The 14,439-nt window shown below is 39.7% G+C and overlaps 1 long non-coding RNA gene across 1 annotated transcript; it reads left to right on the forward strand.

The window, feature by feature from the left end:
- Positions 1 to 780: 780 nt before the first annotated feature.
- Positions 781 to 3,736, forward strand: LOC125291039. Its single transcript, XR_007192908.1, has 3 exons — positions 781 to 872; positions 980 to 1,058; positions 3,014 to 3,736. It is a non-coding gene; the product is annotated as an uncharacterized LOC125291039 (long non-coding RNA).
- The last annotated feature ends 10,703 nt before the right edge of the window (positions 3,737 to 14,439 follow it).

Here is a 14,439-nt window from a genome sequence, read left to right on the forward strand (position 1 = left end):
CAACACATGATTGGCACGATGTCTTCACAACACACCATATGATTGGCTCAATGTATTCACATCACACCACATGATTGGCTCAATGTATTCACATGTCGACGTTTTGCCGGCCATATTGACGTGACAAACTAGCCCCATGCATTTCTTGAGTATTTTTTGAGTGCCGTGTCTCCACATTAGAAAGTCTCTGACTGAGGCACGAGAACATGCAAACAGCTCCTTTGAACAATTGCACACTGCATCTTTAAATAGGTGTTAGACTGACCAAATCACTGGGTTGGTTTGTGTGTTGCCAGTTGCTTTGCTTATGTCATTGCCCACCTGTCCTATTGCCTCCCCAGTTGGAAGTTTAATTAGATTAACTGTTGCTTGGTGTAGGCCTACTGATAGCCTACTGAACTTAAACTTAATAATGTGAAGATGGTTTTCCTGCAGATGAAAAGTCACAAAACAAACAAACCAAAATGTTGGCATAACTGATTGTTTTTTCATGTTACATCGTCCCCGTGCAGTTGTGCTGCCAATTAGGCTATGCAAGCTCACTTTGAATAAATAATAAATAATAAAGATTCCCACAAACATTTTGTAATGTAACAATGCCATTGAAATAGCCTACATCTCACATATACTTCTTTAATTCAGAATTTGTCATTATTTAGTAGCCCACATCTGTCCAATCCAGTCCAGTCTATTTTAAGTTTGTTCTGTAAATATTTTTAGGCTTATTTACTCAGCTGAGCCCATTTGCTTTAGGGTTAGACTTTAACAGACATGGTTTTCAAGGACATCTACACACTATAAAGGCTGGTAAGAAGCCTAGTAGTTACACATAATTGCAGTTGCTGTCAATTCTATTTGTGAGTACTACAGAGGTAAGCATAGAATTGAGGCACTTTGTCATATGGAAAAATTGTTACTACTAAAGCCTATCTTGTTTTATTTATTGATGTTTGATATCCTTTCTTGTATTGCATTGCAGAAAATTGAATCCCAAAGAAAAGCTATGAAAAATACAATCATGTTCCTTTTACTTACATGGTGCACCATAACATCACAAGGTTAGTTTTTAAAAATATGTGCATAACATGTAAATACTTAAGAAATAAGTAAATAAATACAAAAGTATTCAAAAAGATACATTTTGTATCTTGAAAATTATTTGTTTATGTGTAGATGTATAGCATAACAGTAGGCTTAGGCTACATAGTATGACCACTGCACGGATCTGAGTGTATCTGGAAAAAAACACATTTCTTAACCTCTTTCCATCCCCTGCTCATGTAACTCTTACCGCAACTCTACTGTTTGATGCACCATTTCATTCAAAATGTAAAAAAATGTGCCTATGTATACATGTACATTTGACCAAATGTTCACATATTGCACAAAAATATGTGTCCTAAAGCCCAAGCCACACTCATATCCTCTACAAGATCACAAATTTGTGTGTACTCCCTGACTAAGACATGTCTGCAACAATAGACAAAGTATTCATTGATACCTAAATGAACGTATATTTGCATTGCACAAGTATACGTCTATCATTATGGTTGCACACTGCTTTGCACCCTTCACATTTTTTGGCACCCCTGGTAAGGATGAGTAAACAAAGGTATTAAAAAAATCGGTTACACTTTACTTGACACTATGGACATAAAAGTGACATGACACTGTCATGAATGTGTCATAAACAAGTCACGTTTATGACATAGCGCTTCTGTTATTAAGTGACATTTGGTTTTTGTAACAAGTTAGGGTTAGGGTTCATGTGTCATGACATTGTCATATGTTCATAACAGTGTCATGTCACTCTTATGTCGATACTGCCAAGTAAAGTGTTACCAAAAAATCTTTGGGCATTTTATGAAAAAATGAGGACAAATTCAACATTGAAGTGAAGCCAATTTTATTCTCATATATAAATAAATATTTTTAACAAAACTCGTATACCACTATTATTGGCAGCCCTGTATTTGGTTATTTGCAAAGCCTCAGACTCTGGAATAATCTCCCTATAGAAATTAAGTCCTGTCCCACCATCAGTAGTTTTAAATCAAATTTAAAGACCCATCTATTTTCTTTGGCCTATAATGTCCATTAATTTCTCCCCTTGTTTGTTTTTTAAAATCTTATTTCTATTTATTTTCTGCATTATATTAACTGGCATCTTTAACTTTACTGTACATATTTCTCTAGGCCTAGATTATTATTATTTTATTTCTGAGCACCTTGGGTCAATTACATTGCGTTTAAGTGTGCTATATAAATAAATATTACTTGACTTGATTTGACTCCCTTTGTCAATAAAAGAGCCTTCTCCTTTAACATGTCATAAATAGGAGAATACAAAGTAGGTGATTTGAGAGCATTCCTCTTTATAGAATATCTCCGAATAGTCCAGATTTATAGGTCCACTCTTGTGCATTCTCCTCTTAAGGACACCCCACTGCTGTTCTAGGGAGTTCAGATCAGGGAACTGAGATGACCATGACAGAAACTTGAATTAGTGTTCAGTAAAAAATGTTGCGTTTATCTGAACATATGTTTTGGATCATTGACCTGCTGTTTGACCGGCTGGAGCTAAAAGTGGTATCGCCAGAACCACTGGAACGGCTGGATGAACTGACATTGACCTTATTTGTAGAGCATCATAAATTATTTGTGCATGCATTATGAACAAAACTTCCAGACTTTTTCAAGACTTTTGAGAAGCACCCTGTTCCACAGAGACAGAAATCAGATCACCAGAAATAACCCTCTGGAGAAGAACTAGGCTAAATACACAGACACAATCTGTCAGTGAATGACACAAAACTGAATGTAAAAAACCCCAGATATTAACAGAAAGATATACAATAGAGAAAAATGAGAACGATTTACTTAAAGGTGACATTTACATTCATTCACACTTAAAAGCTATTTACAAATTAACACTGTCATTCAAGCTATACTCTGCAGAAAAAGACACCTGAGAATAATAATAATGTGTTGCATTGTTTCTGTTGTCTCACAGATAAAGGAGATCTCAGAGGACAAGTATTTTCTTTTCCAGAGGAATACGCCAGCTCTTACGCGAGACTTGCACCGTTACTCTCAAAGCCCCTCTCCTCAGCTACTATCTGCTTACGGTTCTACACGGATCGATTAGGCAGCATTTCTCTCTTGACGCTAAACATAACCGGACAAGCAGCTGCTCTCACAATATCTAGGCATTCACCAGGCTATCAATTGCTCATTGAGGATAAGGCTATATTTTTCTATGGCTTTCCTTGCTACTTGAATAAGTGGAACTCACTATGTACAACCTGGAATGGAAGCACTGGGATGTCTCAGATGGTCATCAATAAGAAGCCCAGTGTCAGGAAAGTTGCACATGCTGGAGGTTCCCTTGGTGCAAACCCCAGTGTAATACTTGGACCAGATAAGGGGTCATTCATGGGACATATCACTGATGTGCACATTTACGACTATGTAATCTCACCATCCGAAATCCAGAATTATATGCAGGGAAATTTTTTGAGATACACCCTCGGTAATTATCTAAATTGGGGATCGGTGGATTACTCTATAAATGGATATGTGCTGGTTGAGGATATTAAAACATTAAATTCATGGAATTAGAGAGTGTGTGCACACTTAACAGCTACACTGTGTTTCTCAACATCAATTTGTGCCTTAGTGCTCTTGTTAAATTAATTTAGTGTCATTCATGAATGAACACTGTACCGTTCTCTTATTTCTTTGTTGTGTTGTTTTTTGTTTGTTTCTTAAATGTATGTCATTATTATCATGTACTTTATAAAATAACAGTTAACAGGCATACACTGTAAACCTGAACAGTCAAACTAACTCAAAATATTTCAGGGCATTACCGTAAAATAGTTAATTTATTTAAAGCAAAAAACAAATATTTGATTTAAAGGAACTGTATGTAAGAAATGTATTTCAATTAATCATAAAATGGCCCTGATATGTCACTAGACATTAAGTAATCATGTTCATTTCAAATTATGGTGACCAGACGTCCTCTTTTGCCCGGACATGTCCTCTTTTTGAAACCTAAAAAATGGGCGGAATTTCAAAGTCGTCCGGGATTTTGTTATTCTAGCCTCAAACATGTTTACAGTGAATTTGCATTGCTCTCTCTTTTATTCATAGATATATCTATGTCTTTCATTCACATACTAGTCACGCCCTCCCCCTTCAGTTCGCTTTGCATTGAGTTAAGAGAGCCTGACCTTAGTTACCGTCATTGGTCGATAGTAGGCCTAATCTCTGTAAACATTTAATTGGTCACTCAGTCACCTCAATAGCGCAAACTTCCTTGTTTTATTGTAAGTTCACTGACGAATTCAAACGTAAATTTCCATGTTTTTGTCTCGGTCGATATCAACATGAAGCTGAGTACAAAGCAGACACTTACGTGTCGGTCGCAAATAAAGGTGCCAACGACCTACAGGTAGGCTACACAATGTTCAGCAAAGCATCGAACGGCAGCGAGGGGTGAGAGCTCATCAGCTAAAGTGACAGAGTTTTTTCGACCTTAACATTACGTCTCCAAAATCATTTTGATGGCACATAACCTCATAACCATAGACTGTAAAAAATATAACATGACGAACGGCACTTCTGCCATTGTCTAAGCGGCCTTCTCTAGACTATTGCCGACCTAGCAACTTTCTAGTTTCGGGTAGGAAACTGCACTTTGGTTATCCCTTTAAACTGCCTTTAAGGGATAGCCTGCACACTGACAACAGCAGATGTCAACTAGATGTACCGCATAGCGGTACAAAATATGACCGCCGCTCAGTCCTGTACATCCGTTCCAAGAAAAATAAATCACACTTCAATTTGTTTCCATATTTTACTCCATCCCCCACTCTTGAAACTTTTTTTTGTGTATGCTTGTTTGGCATGCCTGAGTGTGTGTGTGTGCGGCACACAGAAAGTACCCTACTGGTGCTGAAAAGGTGAATAGATTGTAGAATAGCCAAAGAAGATGTAGAATTGTTATAAAACCTTTAAAATCTCTAAAACAATCACAAGTAGGGCAGTTCATCACAGTTCATCCATTGCAACTGGATTGATGAAAGGTCACTTACACCTGTAGGCTACATTGTATTTGGGAAAAGCAAAAAGGTATCAGCATAATGTTATTTATTTATTTATTTTATGTATTTATAAACAAAAAACATCTCTGTCAGTTCCATGCCGCTTTTCAACAGCTATCAAAAACAAAGGTCATTTTGGATGGATGGATTTTTTGTGAATGTTTCTTCTTCTACATAAGATTTTAGTCATCTTTAGTTCATGTAATACTTTATTGTCAATGCACAAATTAAGTAACAGTAGTCTGAAACGTTATTGTTAATGCACAAATTAAGTAACAGTAGCCTAGTCTGGAAAACGAAGTGCTGTTTTTACATCTAACCAGTGGTGCAAATAACTGACATGTCCAAATGGGCCTTGATGAAATGCGTCTAGACTGTTCATACATTTTAGCGGGCCAACGTTGAAGAGCTTTTGTCCGTTATTGTTAGTGCAAAATATAGGCTGATTCATGTTCCCTTGCATTGTTTAACTGAGGTCCATGGCTAGTCTGGCTTTCATCAGACCAAGCTCAATCTTTAAGAAATCAAAATAAATAGCGGAGTAGATCAGGCTGGGTTCACCCAGCCTAGTCCATAGGCAACCGATATTGTTTAATTTTCCGATTGAGATATACACGCTCTGGCTATTCTAAATGCAAAAAATCAGGGAGTTATGACAAAACGGTAACTAACAAACTAGGATCCTAATAGAAAGTTGTTAGCTTCCTAAGCTACAGGTAGGATTATAAAGGTAGGCCTATTGACAACATAAATTGTCAATAGGCTATGCTGGCTTGGCACAAATAAAATCTCCTTTGAAACCAATGGCTTACGCCCACAGTATCAAGCCGGACTTAAACTGTCATATAAGTATGAAAAGTTGTAATAACATTCACGCAGCTCCATGAGTCAATGAAAGCAAAATGAAGTAGCCACTTCTAAATGGGACCTACTACACAGTAGCTTAAGGTGTTTTGCTAAAACAGCCATAATGAAATGAAGGTGTCATTGTTTGGATACTTCACACAATAATTAGCTTTTTAATTTCACAGACTACAACTACCAAGCTGTAATCAAAGCACATCGATTCCCCTCTCACACCCTGCACGCATTAAAACAAAATAAACAGGCGTCTCAGTCTCCGCGCATGTTATAGGCAAAACTGCATCAGACCGGTGTAACGTTGGTAAAATCTTCCATTGCACAGAATGATTTTGTAGCACGTGCAATAAATGACAGTCGAAGATACAAACAGTGCTGCTATACATTTTGCTTGGTATAACCGCATTTATAGTTTTCTACAAATGCAATAAATCAAATGCCTCCATCACTCAACCAACGCTAACGGTAACATTACCTAGGTCCTTATTGATATTACAAGATTAACGTACCTGCAGTAAAACCAAGCATGTCCGATAAACATCCTCAGATTTATTTCGCTTCAAGAAGAAATGGGAATTACACTTCATGTGAACATCGTCCTATCCTTATTAGATGTTAAGCCATGTAAATTACAGTCCTTGTATGAAGCGGCCCATTGTTTTTCCAACCCCTTTAACTTCCAACAAAATTACGTCTCACTGCAAACGATGCGCCATCTAGTGGATAAGCGACTACTTCGCCAATACTGAAAATGCAGCCATGATGATGATGATGAATATTTATTTTGGCTTTCTTTTTAATCCTACTGATTTTCATTTTTTACCGGGGAGAATCACAAATGAGTGATTATGAGCCAGGTTTATGTGGGCCCTTGAGACCAACATACCATAAAAGATTCACAGAGAACTGTGTTCTGCCCTACCCTCCTTTCGGGGTCCAGTCCAGCGGGGGCTGCAGATGAAAACGAAAAAATGACGGTTCCATGCTATCCATATGGGGGTACATGCTCACCAAGTTTTTGTGTACCCGGTCTTTCAGTGTCCCGAATCCTTGTTGGTGTACGCCACTAAATGTACACATAAATTATTTTATTGTAAGGCCCCCATGAACGAAAAGTACACAAAACTTGGCATGCATTCAGAGGGTGTCATAATGATCCTACACTTTTAATTTTGTGCAGTTTTGACCTTGTCAGCCAGAGATATTGAGATGAAAAAACACCTAATTTTTATGCTTTTAATTTTTAACTAGGTGGCGCTATACATGAAATAAGTGGTAATGGGATGGGTTGACATGCCCCTTAAGACCAACATACAAAAAAAGGTGGACCTCCTAGGCCCCCACGGTTCTCGAGATATTCACAGAAAACTGTCTCCGGCCACCTACAGGCCAGTTGGTGTATAGTAACATAAATTAATTTATTGTGTGGCCCCCCATGAACGGAATTCCACAAAACTTGGCGTGCATACAGAGGGGTGTCATAATGATCCTACACTTCCAATTTTGTGCAGTTTTGACTATGTTAGGTCACAGATACCTTCAATTACACCACCTCATTTTACTTTTTTGTGTTTAACTAGGTGGCGCTATACATGAAATGAGTGGTTATGGAATGCGTTGACATGGCCCCTTGAGATCAACATACAAAAAAATAATGGTCCTCCTAAACCTTACGGTTCTCGAGATATTCACAGAAAACTGTGTCTGCCCTACCTCCTTTCGGGGGTGCAGTCCAGCTGGGGCTACAGATCAAAACGAAAACGATGGTTCCATGCTATCCATATGGGGTTACATGCCCACCAAGTTTGTCTACCCCGTCTTTCAGTGTCCCGGGAATCATTGACGGAAATTTGACATGCAAAAAGAAAAAAAAAGAAAAAAAAAAAATCTGACTAAACCTATATATGATCACGCTTACAAGGGAGCGGTCATAATAATCCTACTGTAGCCTATATTCAGGTGAATTAAATATCTTGGCATAACATGAGGGATAGATGTAGGCCCATTTCTTTACAAAAGAAATATCTAATAATAATGGGTTGAAAAGAGGTAGGCCTAATAATAAGACCAGACATGATTGAATAGATATAAGAAAATGGACAACATATCCACGTCAGTCCCCATCAACACAACTGTTTTCACAGGTCAGGATTATTAAACTCTAAAACAGATTGTCAAAATTATAGAGCTACTGTAAAAGATTCAGTTTGTATTTTCAGAAATACCTTGGATCAAATTTAGAGATATGCAACATTAAAGATGGGTCGCCATCCAAATGTATCTTGCACGTATTAGAGCTCGACAGCCCCGCTTTTATTGTAATTATTGTTTTTGCACATTTAAAACTTTCAAGTGTTCAAAATAGTCTTTTGAGGCAGTGTTTTTCTGTTAGCGTTGGGCCGGCCAATAAAGCTCATTATCATACATATTCACCATGTCTGTTGACACATGCCCCCCGCTGAAGTGTCCTCTTTTTCACAAACCCAAATCTGGTCACCCTATTTCAAATACTTATTATTACAAATCCAGCTTTTATTAAAGGAACCGTATATAAGAAATGTATTTCAATTAATCATAAAATGGCCCTGATATGTCACTAGACATTAAGAAATCATGTTCATTTTAAAATAAAATGAAGTTGCAGCCCTCAACTGATGTTGATGTTGTGTTTTGGCCTGATGCGCCACCCTCCACCTCTCTACTACTGTAATCACAAAGTCAGTAGTGTTTCGGCATCCGGGTTGGCAACCTCGAGTCAGGGGGGAGGGGGGATACACCGTTCTACAGTAATTTGAAAGTAATGGCTGATGTAGCCTTTGTCACACGAGTCTTGTAGAAAGTTGTCAATCTCCAGTTTGAAGTCCACTGTGGGGTTCCGCCCCAATCTCATATAGCACACTTCATTAGACAGAGTATTTCGGAGGTGTATAGTTGTTGATCCATTAAGACTATGCCTCCTCCTTTGTCAGCGGGTTTCCAAATCACGCCTTGTTTTTCTCCAAGTTGGGATAGTATCTTCTGCTCCTCGTACCTATAGTGTGTGTTGTTGGTTTCGGACATGATGTTCTCTATATCTTTGTCAACTATAAGTTGCAAAAGGTTGTGATTGCTGCATTATTACCAGGGGGCCAAAAAGACTTTTAGTTCTCAGTGGGCGTGTCGGATTAGGGGGGGACATACCTTACCTGTGTATTATCCTGGTGACCGTGATTTGTTCAAGTAGCCTAAGAGTTGTTCCTGGACCAACATTCGAAAGACGGTTCTGAGCCTTCTGCTTCTCCCATTGCAATTATGAAATTTCCCTTCAGAAACAACCAGTGGTCACCATAACTTGTATCTCAATATGGGTATGTGTCACAGGCGAGGGGCACTACCACCACCTCCTTCTACCACAATCTACCCCAGGGAGACCACTGTACCCTTCAAACACTCGGACACCAGAGCTTAATTAAGAAATGTTTTATTTAAAGTGTCATTAAAAGAGGTTATTCCTCGGCAATAGAAAATACTGAAGGATGGTCCCCGTCGCCGCCAGTCGCCCCCTTCTCCAGTCCGTCAGTCGAGGGTCCGGAATTGTATACCAGATGTAGTGTAGGCTACCGCACCCACTCTGGTCGTTGTGTCGCCGGCTCTCCACCCAGTCAGTCGAGGGTCCGGAATGGTATATAAGATGTGGTGTAGGCTACCGCACCCACTCTGGTCGTTGTGTCGCCGGCTCTCCACCCCGGTGGTCGCCAATGGTCGCAGCAGGCCAGGTTGTAATCCAGTCTCACCCTGGACGGCAGCGGCTGCCTACACAGACAGGTAAACAGGATTAAGCGGAGCGCCCAACAGTCTAGTAGGTCTTGGGGTAACAGTTCAACACACGTGGGGTATAGCACAGCACAACATAGCACAGCACAGCAGCACACCAGAACAAGGTACGATGCCAATCAACACTTCAGTGAGGTCACCCAATCCTTAGTACATACACAATTGTCACCATAGGCTGTTACAATTAAGGCTAGGCTGCTGGGGGTTACACTACGCTGGCCCACGTTACTCTGATTGGCGAGGGGAGGGCAGAGGAGGTGGATAAGGGGCACAGTCCAGAGAGAGGGGTAATAATATTTTCACACAGTCAACTCAAAGCAGGAGCAATAGGCTATGGGCATGGGCAGTTCTTAATGAGGCGACAGGGATAATAGCCGTGAGTCTTATAGTAGCTTGCACAGTCACAGAGATAAAATTGAGTTCCAAGCCGGTGTAATGTTAGTTCACTGGCTAAGGTGCACACTTTTGGACTACTAATGTAGCTTGGTAATAGGCTAAAGCAGTCGCTTTTGTTCGTACATGGTCCTGGAGTTGGTCCAGGACCCACATTGTGTTTGTACAGGACCGTCATTACAATGTTGGTCCAGGACCGTCTTTACAATGTTGGTCCAGGACCATTATTAAAATGTTGGTCCAGGACTGTCTTTACAATGTTGGTCCAGGACCCACATTGTCATGTTTGTCCAGGACCGTCATTACAATGTTGGTCCAGGACCCACATTGTCACGTTTGTCCAGGACCGTCATTACAATGTTGGTCCAGGACCCACATTGTCACGTTTGTCCAGGACCGTCTTTACAATGTTGGTCCAGGACCGACATTGTCACGTTTGTCCAGGACCGTCTTTACAATGTTGGTCCAGGATTGACATTGTCATGTTTGTCCAGGACCGTCATTACAATGTTGGTCCAGGACCGACTTTATAGCTTGCTAATAGGCAATACAAATCTGTCAGTTGTTGTTAGACTGTTTTTCTTTTTTGCTACATTTCTGAGAAACTTGCCATGTTTAAACCTTTATACAATAAGCTACACAATATTTTTGTCTGCTTTGTTTATTCCAGGCCCATTATAGGGAAATTTGTCCCTGTACATCACAGGGAAGTTGGTCAAGGTCCATCATAAGGAAGTTGGTCCAGGTCCATCACAGTGAAGCTGGTCCAGGCCCATCACAGAGAAGTTGCTTCATGTCCATCACAGGGAAGTTGGTCCAGGTCCATCATAAGGAAGTTGACCCAGGTCCATCACAGGGAAGTTGGTCCAGGTCCATCGCAGGGATGTTGGTCTAGGCTCATCATAAAATTTGGTCCAGGTCCATCACAGGGAAGCTGGCCCAGGTCCATCATAAGAAATACCAGTCTGCACACACTCTGCTTTGGTCTAGACCCAAATGGATGGTCAAGCGATACATACATACACTGTTTCAATTTAATTTTCTCCTCATTAATCTGTTTATACTATAATTAAAGGGGGTTGGACAACAGTTTAAGAAAGATGTTTAGTAGGGGATTGACTTTTACCATGTTAAGCTATGGAGACTGACTGAGTGTGGGTCGTTAAGGGCACTTATTTGGAAAAATATATTGAAATGTATTTTAAGTGTCAAAATTGTTTTTTTTTTTCTGTCAATTTTGAATATGTACATATATTTCAAAATATCTTGTGAAAATATTTGTCAAATATTTTTTTGTGTATGGGGAACATTATATTAATGTGAACACTTACTGTTCCAGCTATAAAAATGGCAGAATCATTGTGAGGTGGGCTACACGCTTCACAATGACAGCAAAGAGTTGTCATCGTTATGTGATTTGTCCATCAGACAACGCAGCTTTCTGCGGCAAGACACGCATGCTGCTTGACTTGGTTCCACTTCCTATATACCACATAACGATAATACTGGAAATTTAAATGAAGGATCAATATTCGGTTTTCCTTTATTTAATTTTAAAATATTCGGTCCTTGGTCGGGTATATTTTATAATATTTTATAACATATCATTAATGGCACTTCCAAAAGTTTTTATTAGATAGATTGGTGCTGGGTAATAAGTCTTAGTGAATGTCTGATAACAACTCTTTGCTGTCATTGTGAAGCGTGTAGCCCACCTCAAACATGGGACTGCCATGTGGCTTACACTGTCCATTCACTTCCCCCTATTGATGGACATTGCTAGGCAAGCTTCAAAGTTCCTCATAAACAAACCACAATATATCGGTTTCTAAATCTGCAGTCAGCAAGTCCCCAAATGATGTATGCAAGATCAGCCACTGTTTCCAAATAGGAAATGTGACAACTGTACAATAGTTCAAAGATTACCCAAAAAGAAGTTAAAGGCTATATTGGGTAAAGTTATACTGATGTCCCTTACTCTATAGCGATGTTAACTGTTCTTTTGTGACACATTATGTTACAATGTTACAATAAATTGTGAATGCTATTCTACAGTATGTTGCCACTGTCATTCCACAATCTACCCCAAACTCTTTTGCAACCAATAAACATGATTCTTTGAGATTGTAAAATAATTATATATGGTTTGGTGACACCTATACAGGTAAATTCAGAGATTCTTAGAAAAGTGTATGGCTCCATTCTCTAACAACTTGTAAAGGGACTTTGTGCACAATCCCAGATACAGAAAAAAGAGAGAAAATTAAATTGAAACAGTGATGTGTTGTTTTTGTAGCAGACGTTACTGCCATTGCACAAGGCTATTGACCATTCATTTGGGTCCAGACCAAAGCAGAGTGCTATTTCTTATGATGGACCTGGACCAACTTTCTTATGATGAGCCTGGACCAACATCCCTGCGATTGACCTGGACCAGCTTCACTGTGATGGACCTGGGTTAACTTCCTTATGATGGACCTGGACCAACTTCCCTGTGATTGACCTGGACCAGCTTCACTGTGATGGACCTGGACCAGCTTCCTTATGATGGACCTGAACCAGCTTCACTGTGATGGACCTGGACAAACTTCCCTATGATGGACCTGGAATAGACAAAGCAGAAAAAATATTTTGCAGCTTATTGTATAAAGGTTTAAACATGGCAAGTTTCTCAGAAATGTAGGAAGAAAAAAAATCAGTCTAACGACAACTGACAGATCTGTATTGCCTAATAGCAAGCTATTTTTTTGTATTTTACCTAGCCTAGCAGCTAACATTAGCACTAATTACCATGGCAACAAGATTGCTAAATGAGCTTCAAAGCTATATCAACTATTGGGTCTCTTGGTAATAGGCTAAAGCAGTCACTTTTGTTTGTTGTACATCTTCCAGGAGTGACCACCATTTTGTTCCAGGACCGTCTTTACAATGTTGGTCCAGGATCAACATGGCGATGTTGGTCCAGGATTAACATTGTAAAAATGGTGCTGGACCAAGATTCTAAAGACGGTCACTGACCAACATTGTAAAGACGGTCCTGGACCAACATTGTAAAGACAACATTGTAAAGTCGGTCCTGGACCAACATTGTAATGAAAGTCCTGGACAAACATGACAATGTCGGTCCTGGACAAACATGACAATGTGGGTCCTGGACCAACGTTGTAAAGACGGTCCTGGACCAACATTGTAATGACGGTCCTGGACAAACACGACAATGTGGGTTCTGGACCAACATTGTAATGACGGTCCTGGACAAACATGACAATGTGGGTCCTGGACCAACATTGTAAAGACGGTCCTGGACAAACACGACAATGTGGGTCCTGGACCAACATTGTAATGACGGTCCTGGACAAACATGACAATGTGGGTCCTGGACCAACATTGTAAAGATGGTCCTGGACCAACATTGTAATGACAGTCCTGGACAAACACGACAACGTGGGTCCTGGACCAACATTGTAATGACGGTCCTGGACAAACATGACAATGTGGGTCCTGGACCAACATTGTAAAGACGGTCCAAGACCAACATTGCAACGTCGCTCCAGGACCATGTACAAACAAAAGCTACTGCTTTAGCCTTTTACCAAGCTACATTAGTAGTCCAAAAGTGTGCTCCTTAGCAAGTGAACTAACATAACACCGGGTTGGCACTTCACATAGTTGCATGCTGCACCTACCTATTAGCAAGCTAATTTTGTAGCATAAATGTATGTTCCCTAGCCTAGCCTCTAACATAATAACAGCGGCACCAAGATTGCTAAATAAGCTTCAAAGCTACTTCAAATACTGTATCCCTTCGAAATAAGTTATTTAAAAGATGCATAGCCACTGAATTACCTATTAGGAAGCTAATGTATTACAGTAAATGTATGGTCCCTAGCCTGGCAGCTAACATTAGACAAACATGGAACCAAGTCAACTAAAACGAAAAAAAAAAAAAAAAAAAAAAATCTAAGGTGCATATATTCAGATTCCACTCGGAATTACTTTATTTTACAACTATTTTACACAGAAATATGCAAGGACCTACCTATATTGAGATACAAGTTGGTGATCCACTGGTTGTTTCTGGAGGGAAATTTCAAAATGGCGATGGGAGAAGCAGAAGACTCACATTGATGACATCACAAGGCTGTGATTGGTTAAAGAGTTGTTGGTCCAGGACCGTCTTTAGAATGTTGGTCCAGGAACAACTCTTACTTGAACAAATCACGGTCACCCCAGTTTGAAGGGGCGCTAAAAGTTTTTACCG

The sequence above is a fragment of the Alosa alosa genome, chromosome 2, assembly GCF_017589495.1.
Source record: "Alosa alosa isolate M-15738 ecotype Scorff River chromosome 2, AALO_Geno_1.1, whole genome shotgun sequence".
Classification (NCBI taxonomy): Eukaryota; Metazoa; Chordata; class Actinopteri; order Clupeiformes; family Clupeidae; genus Alosa; species Alosa alosa.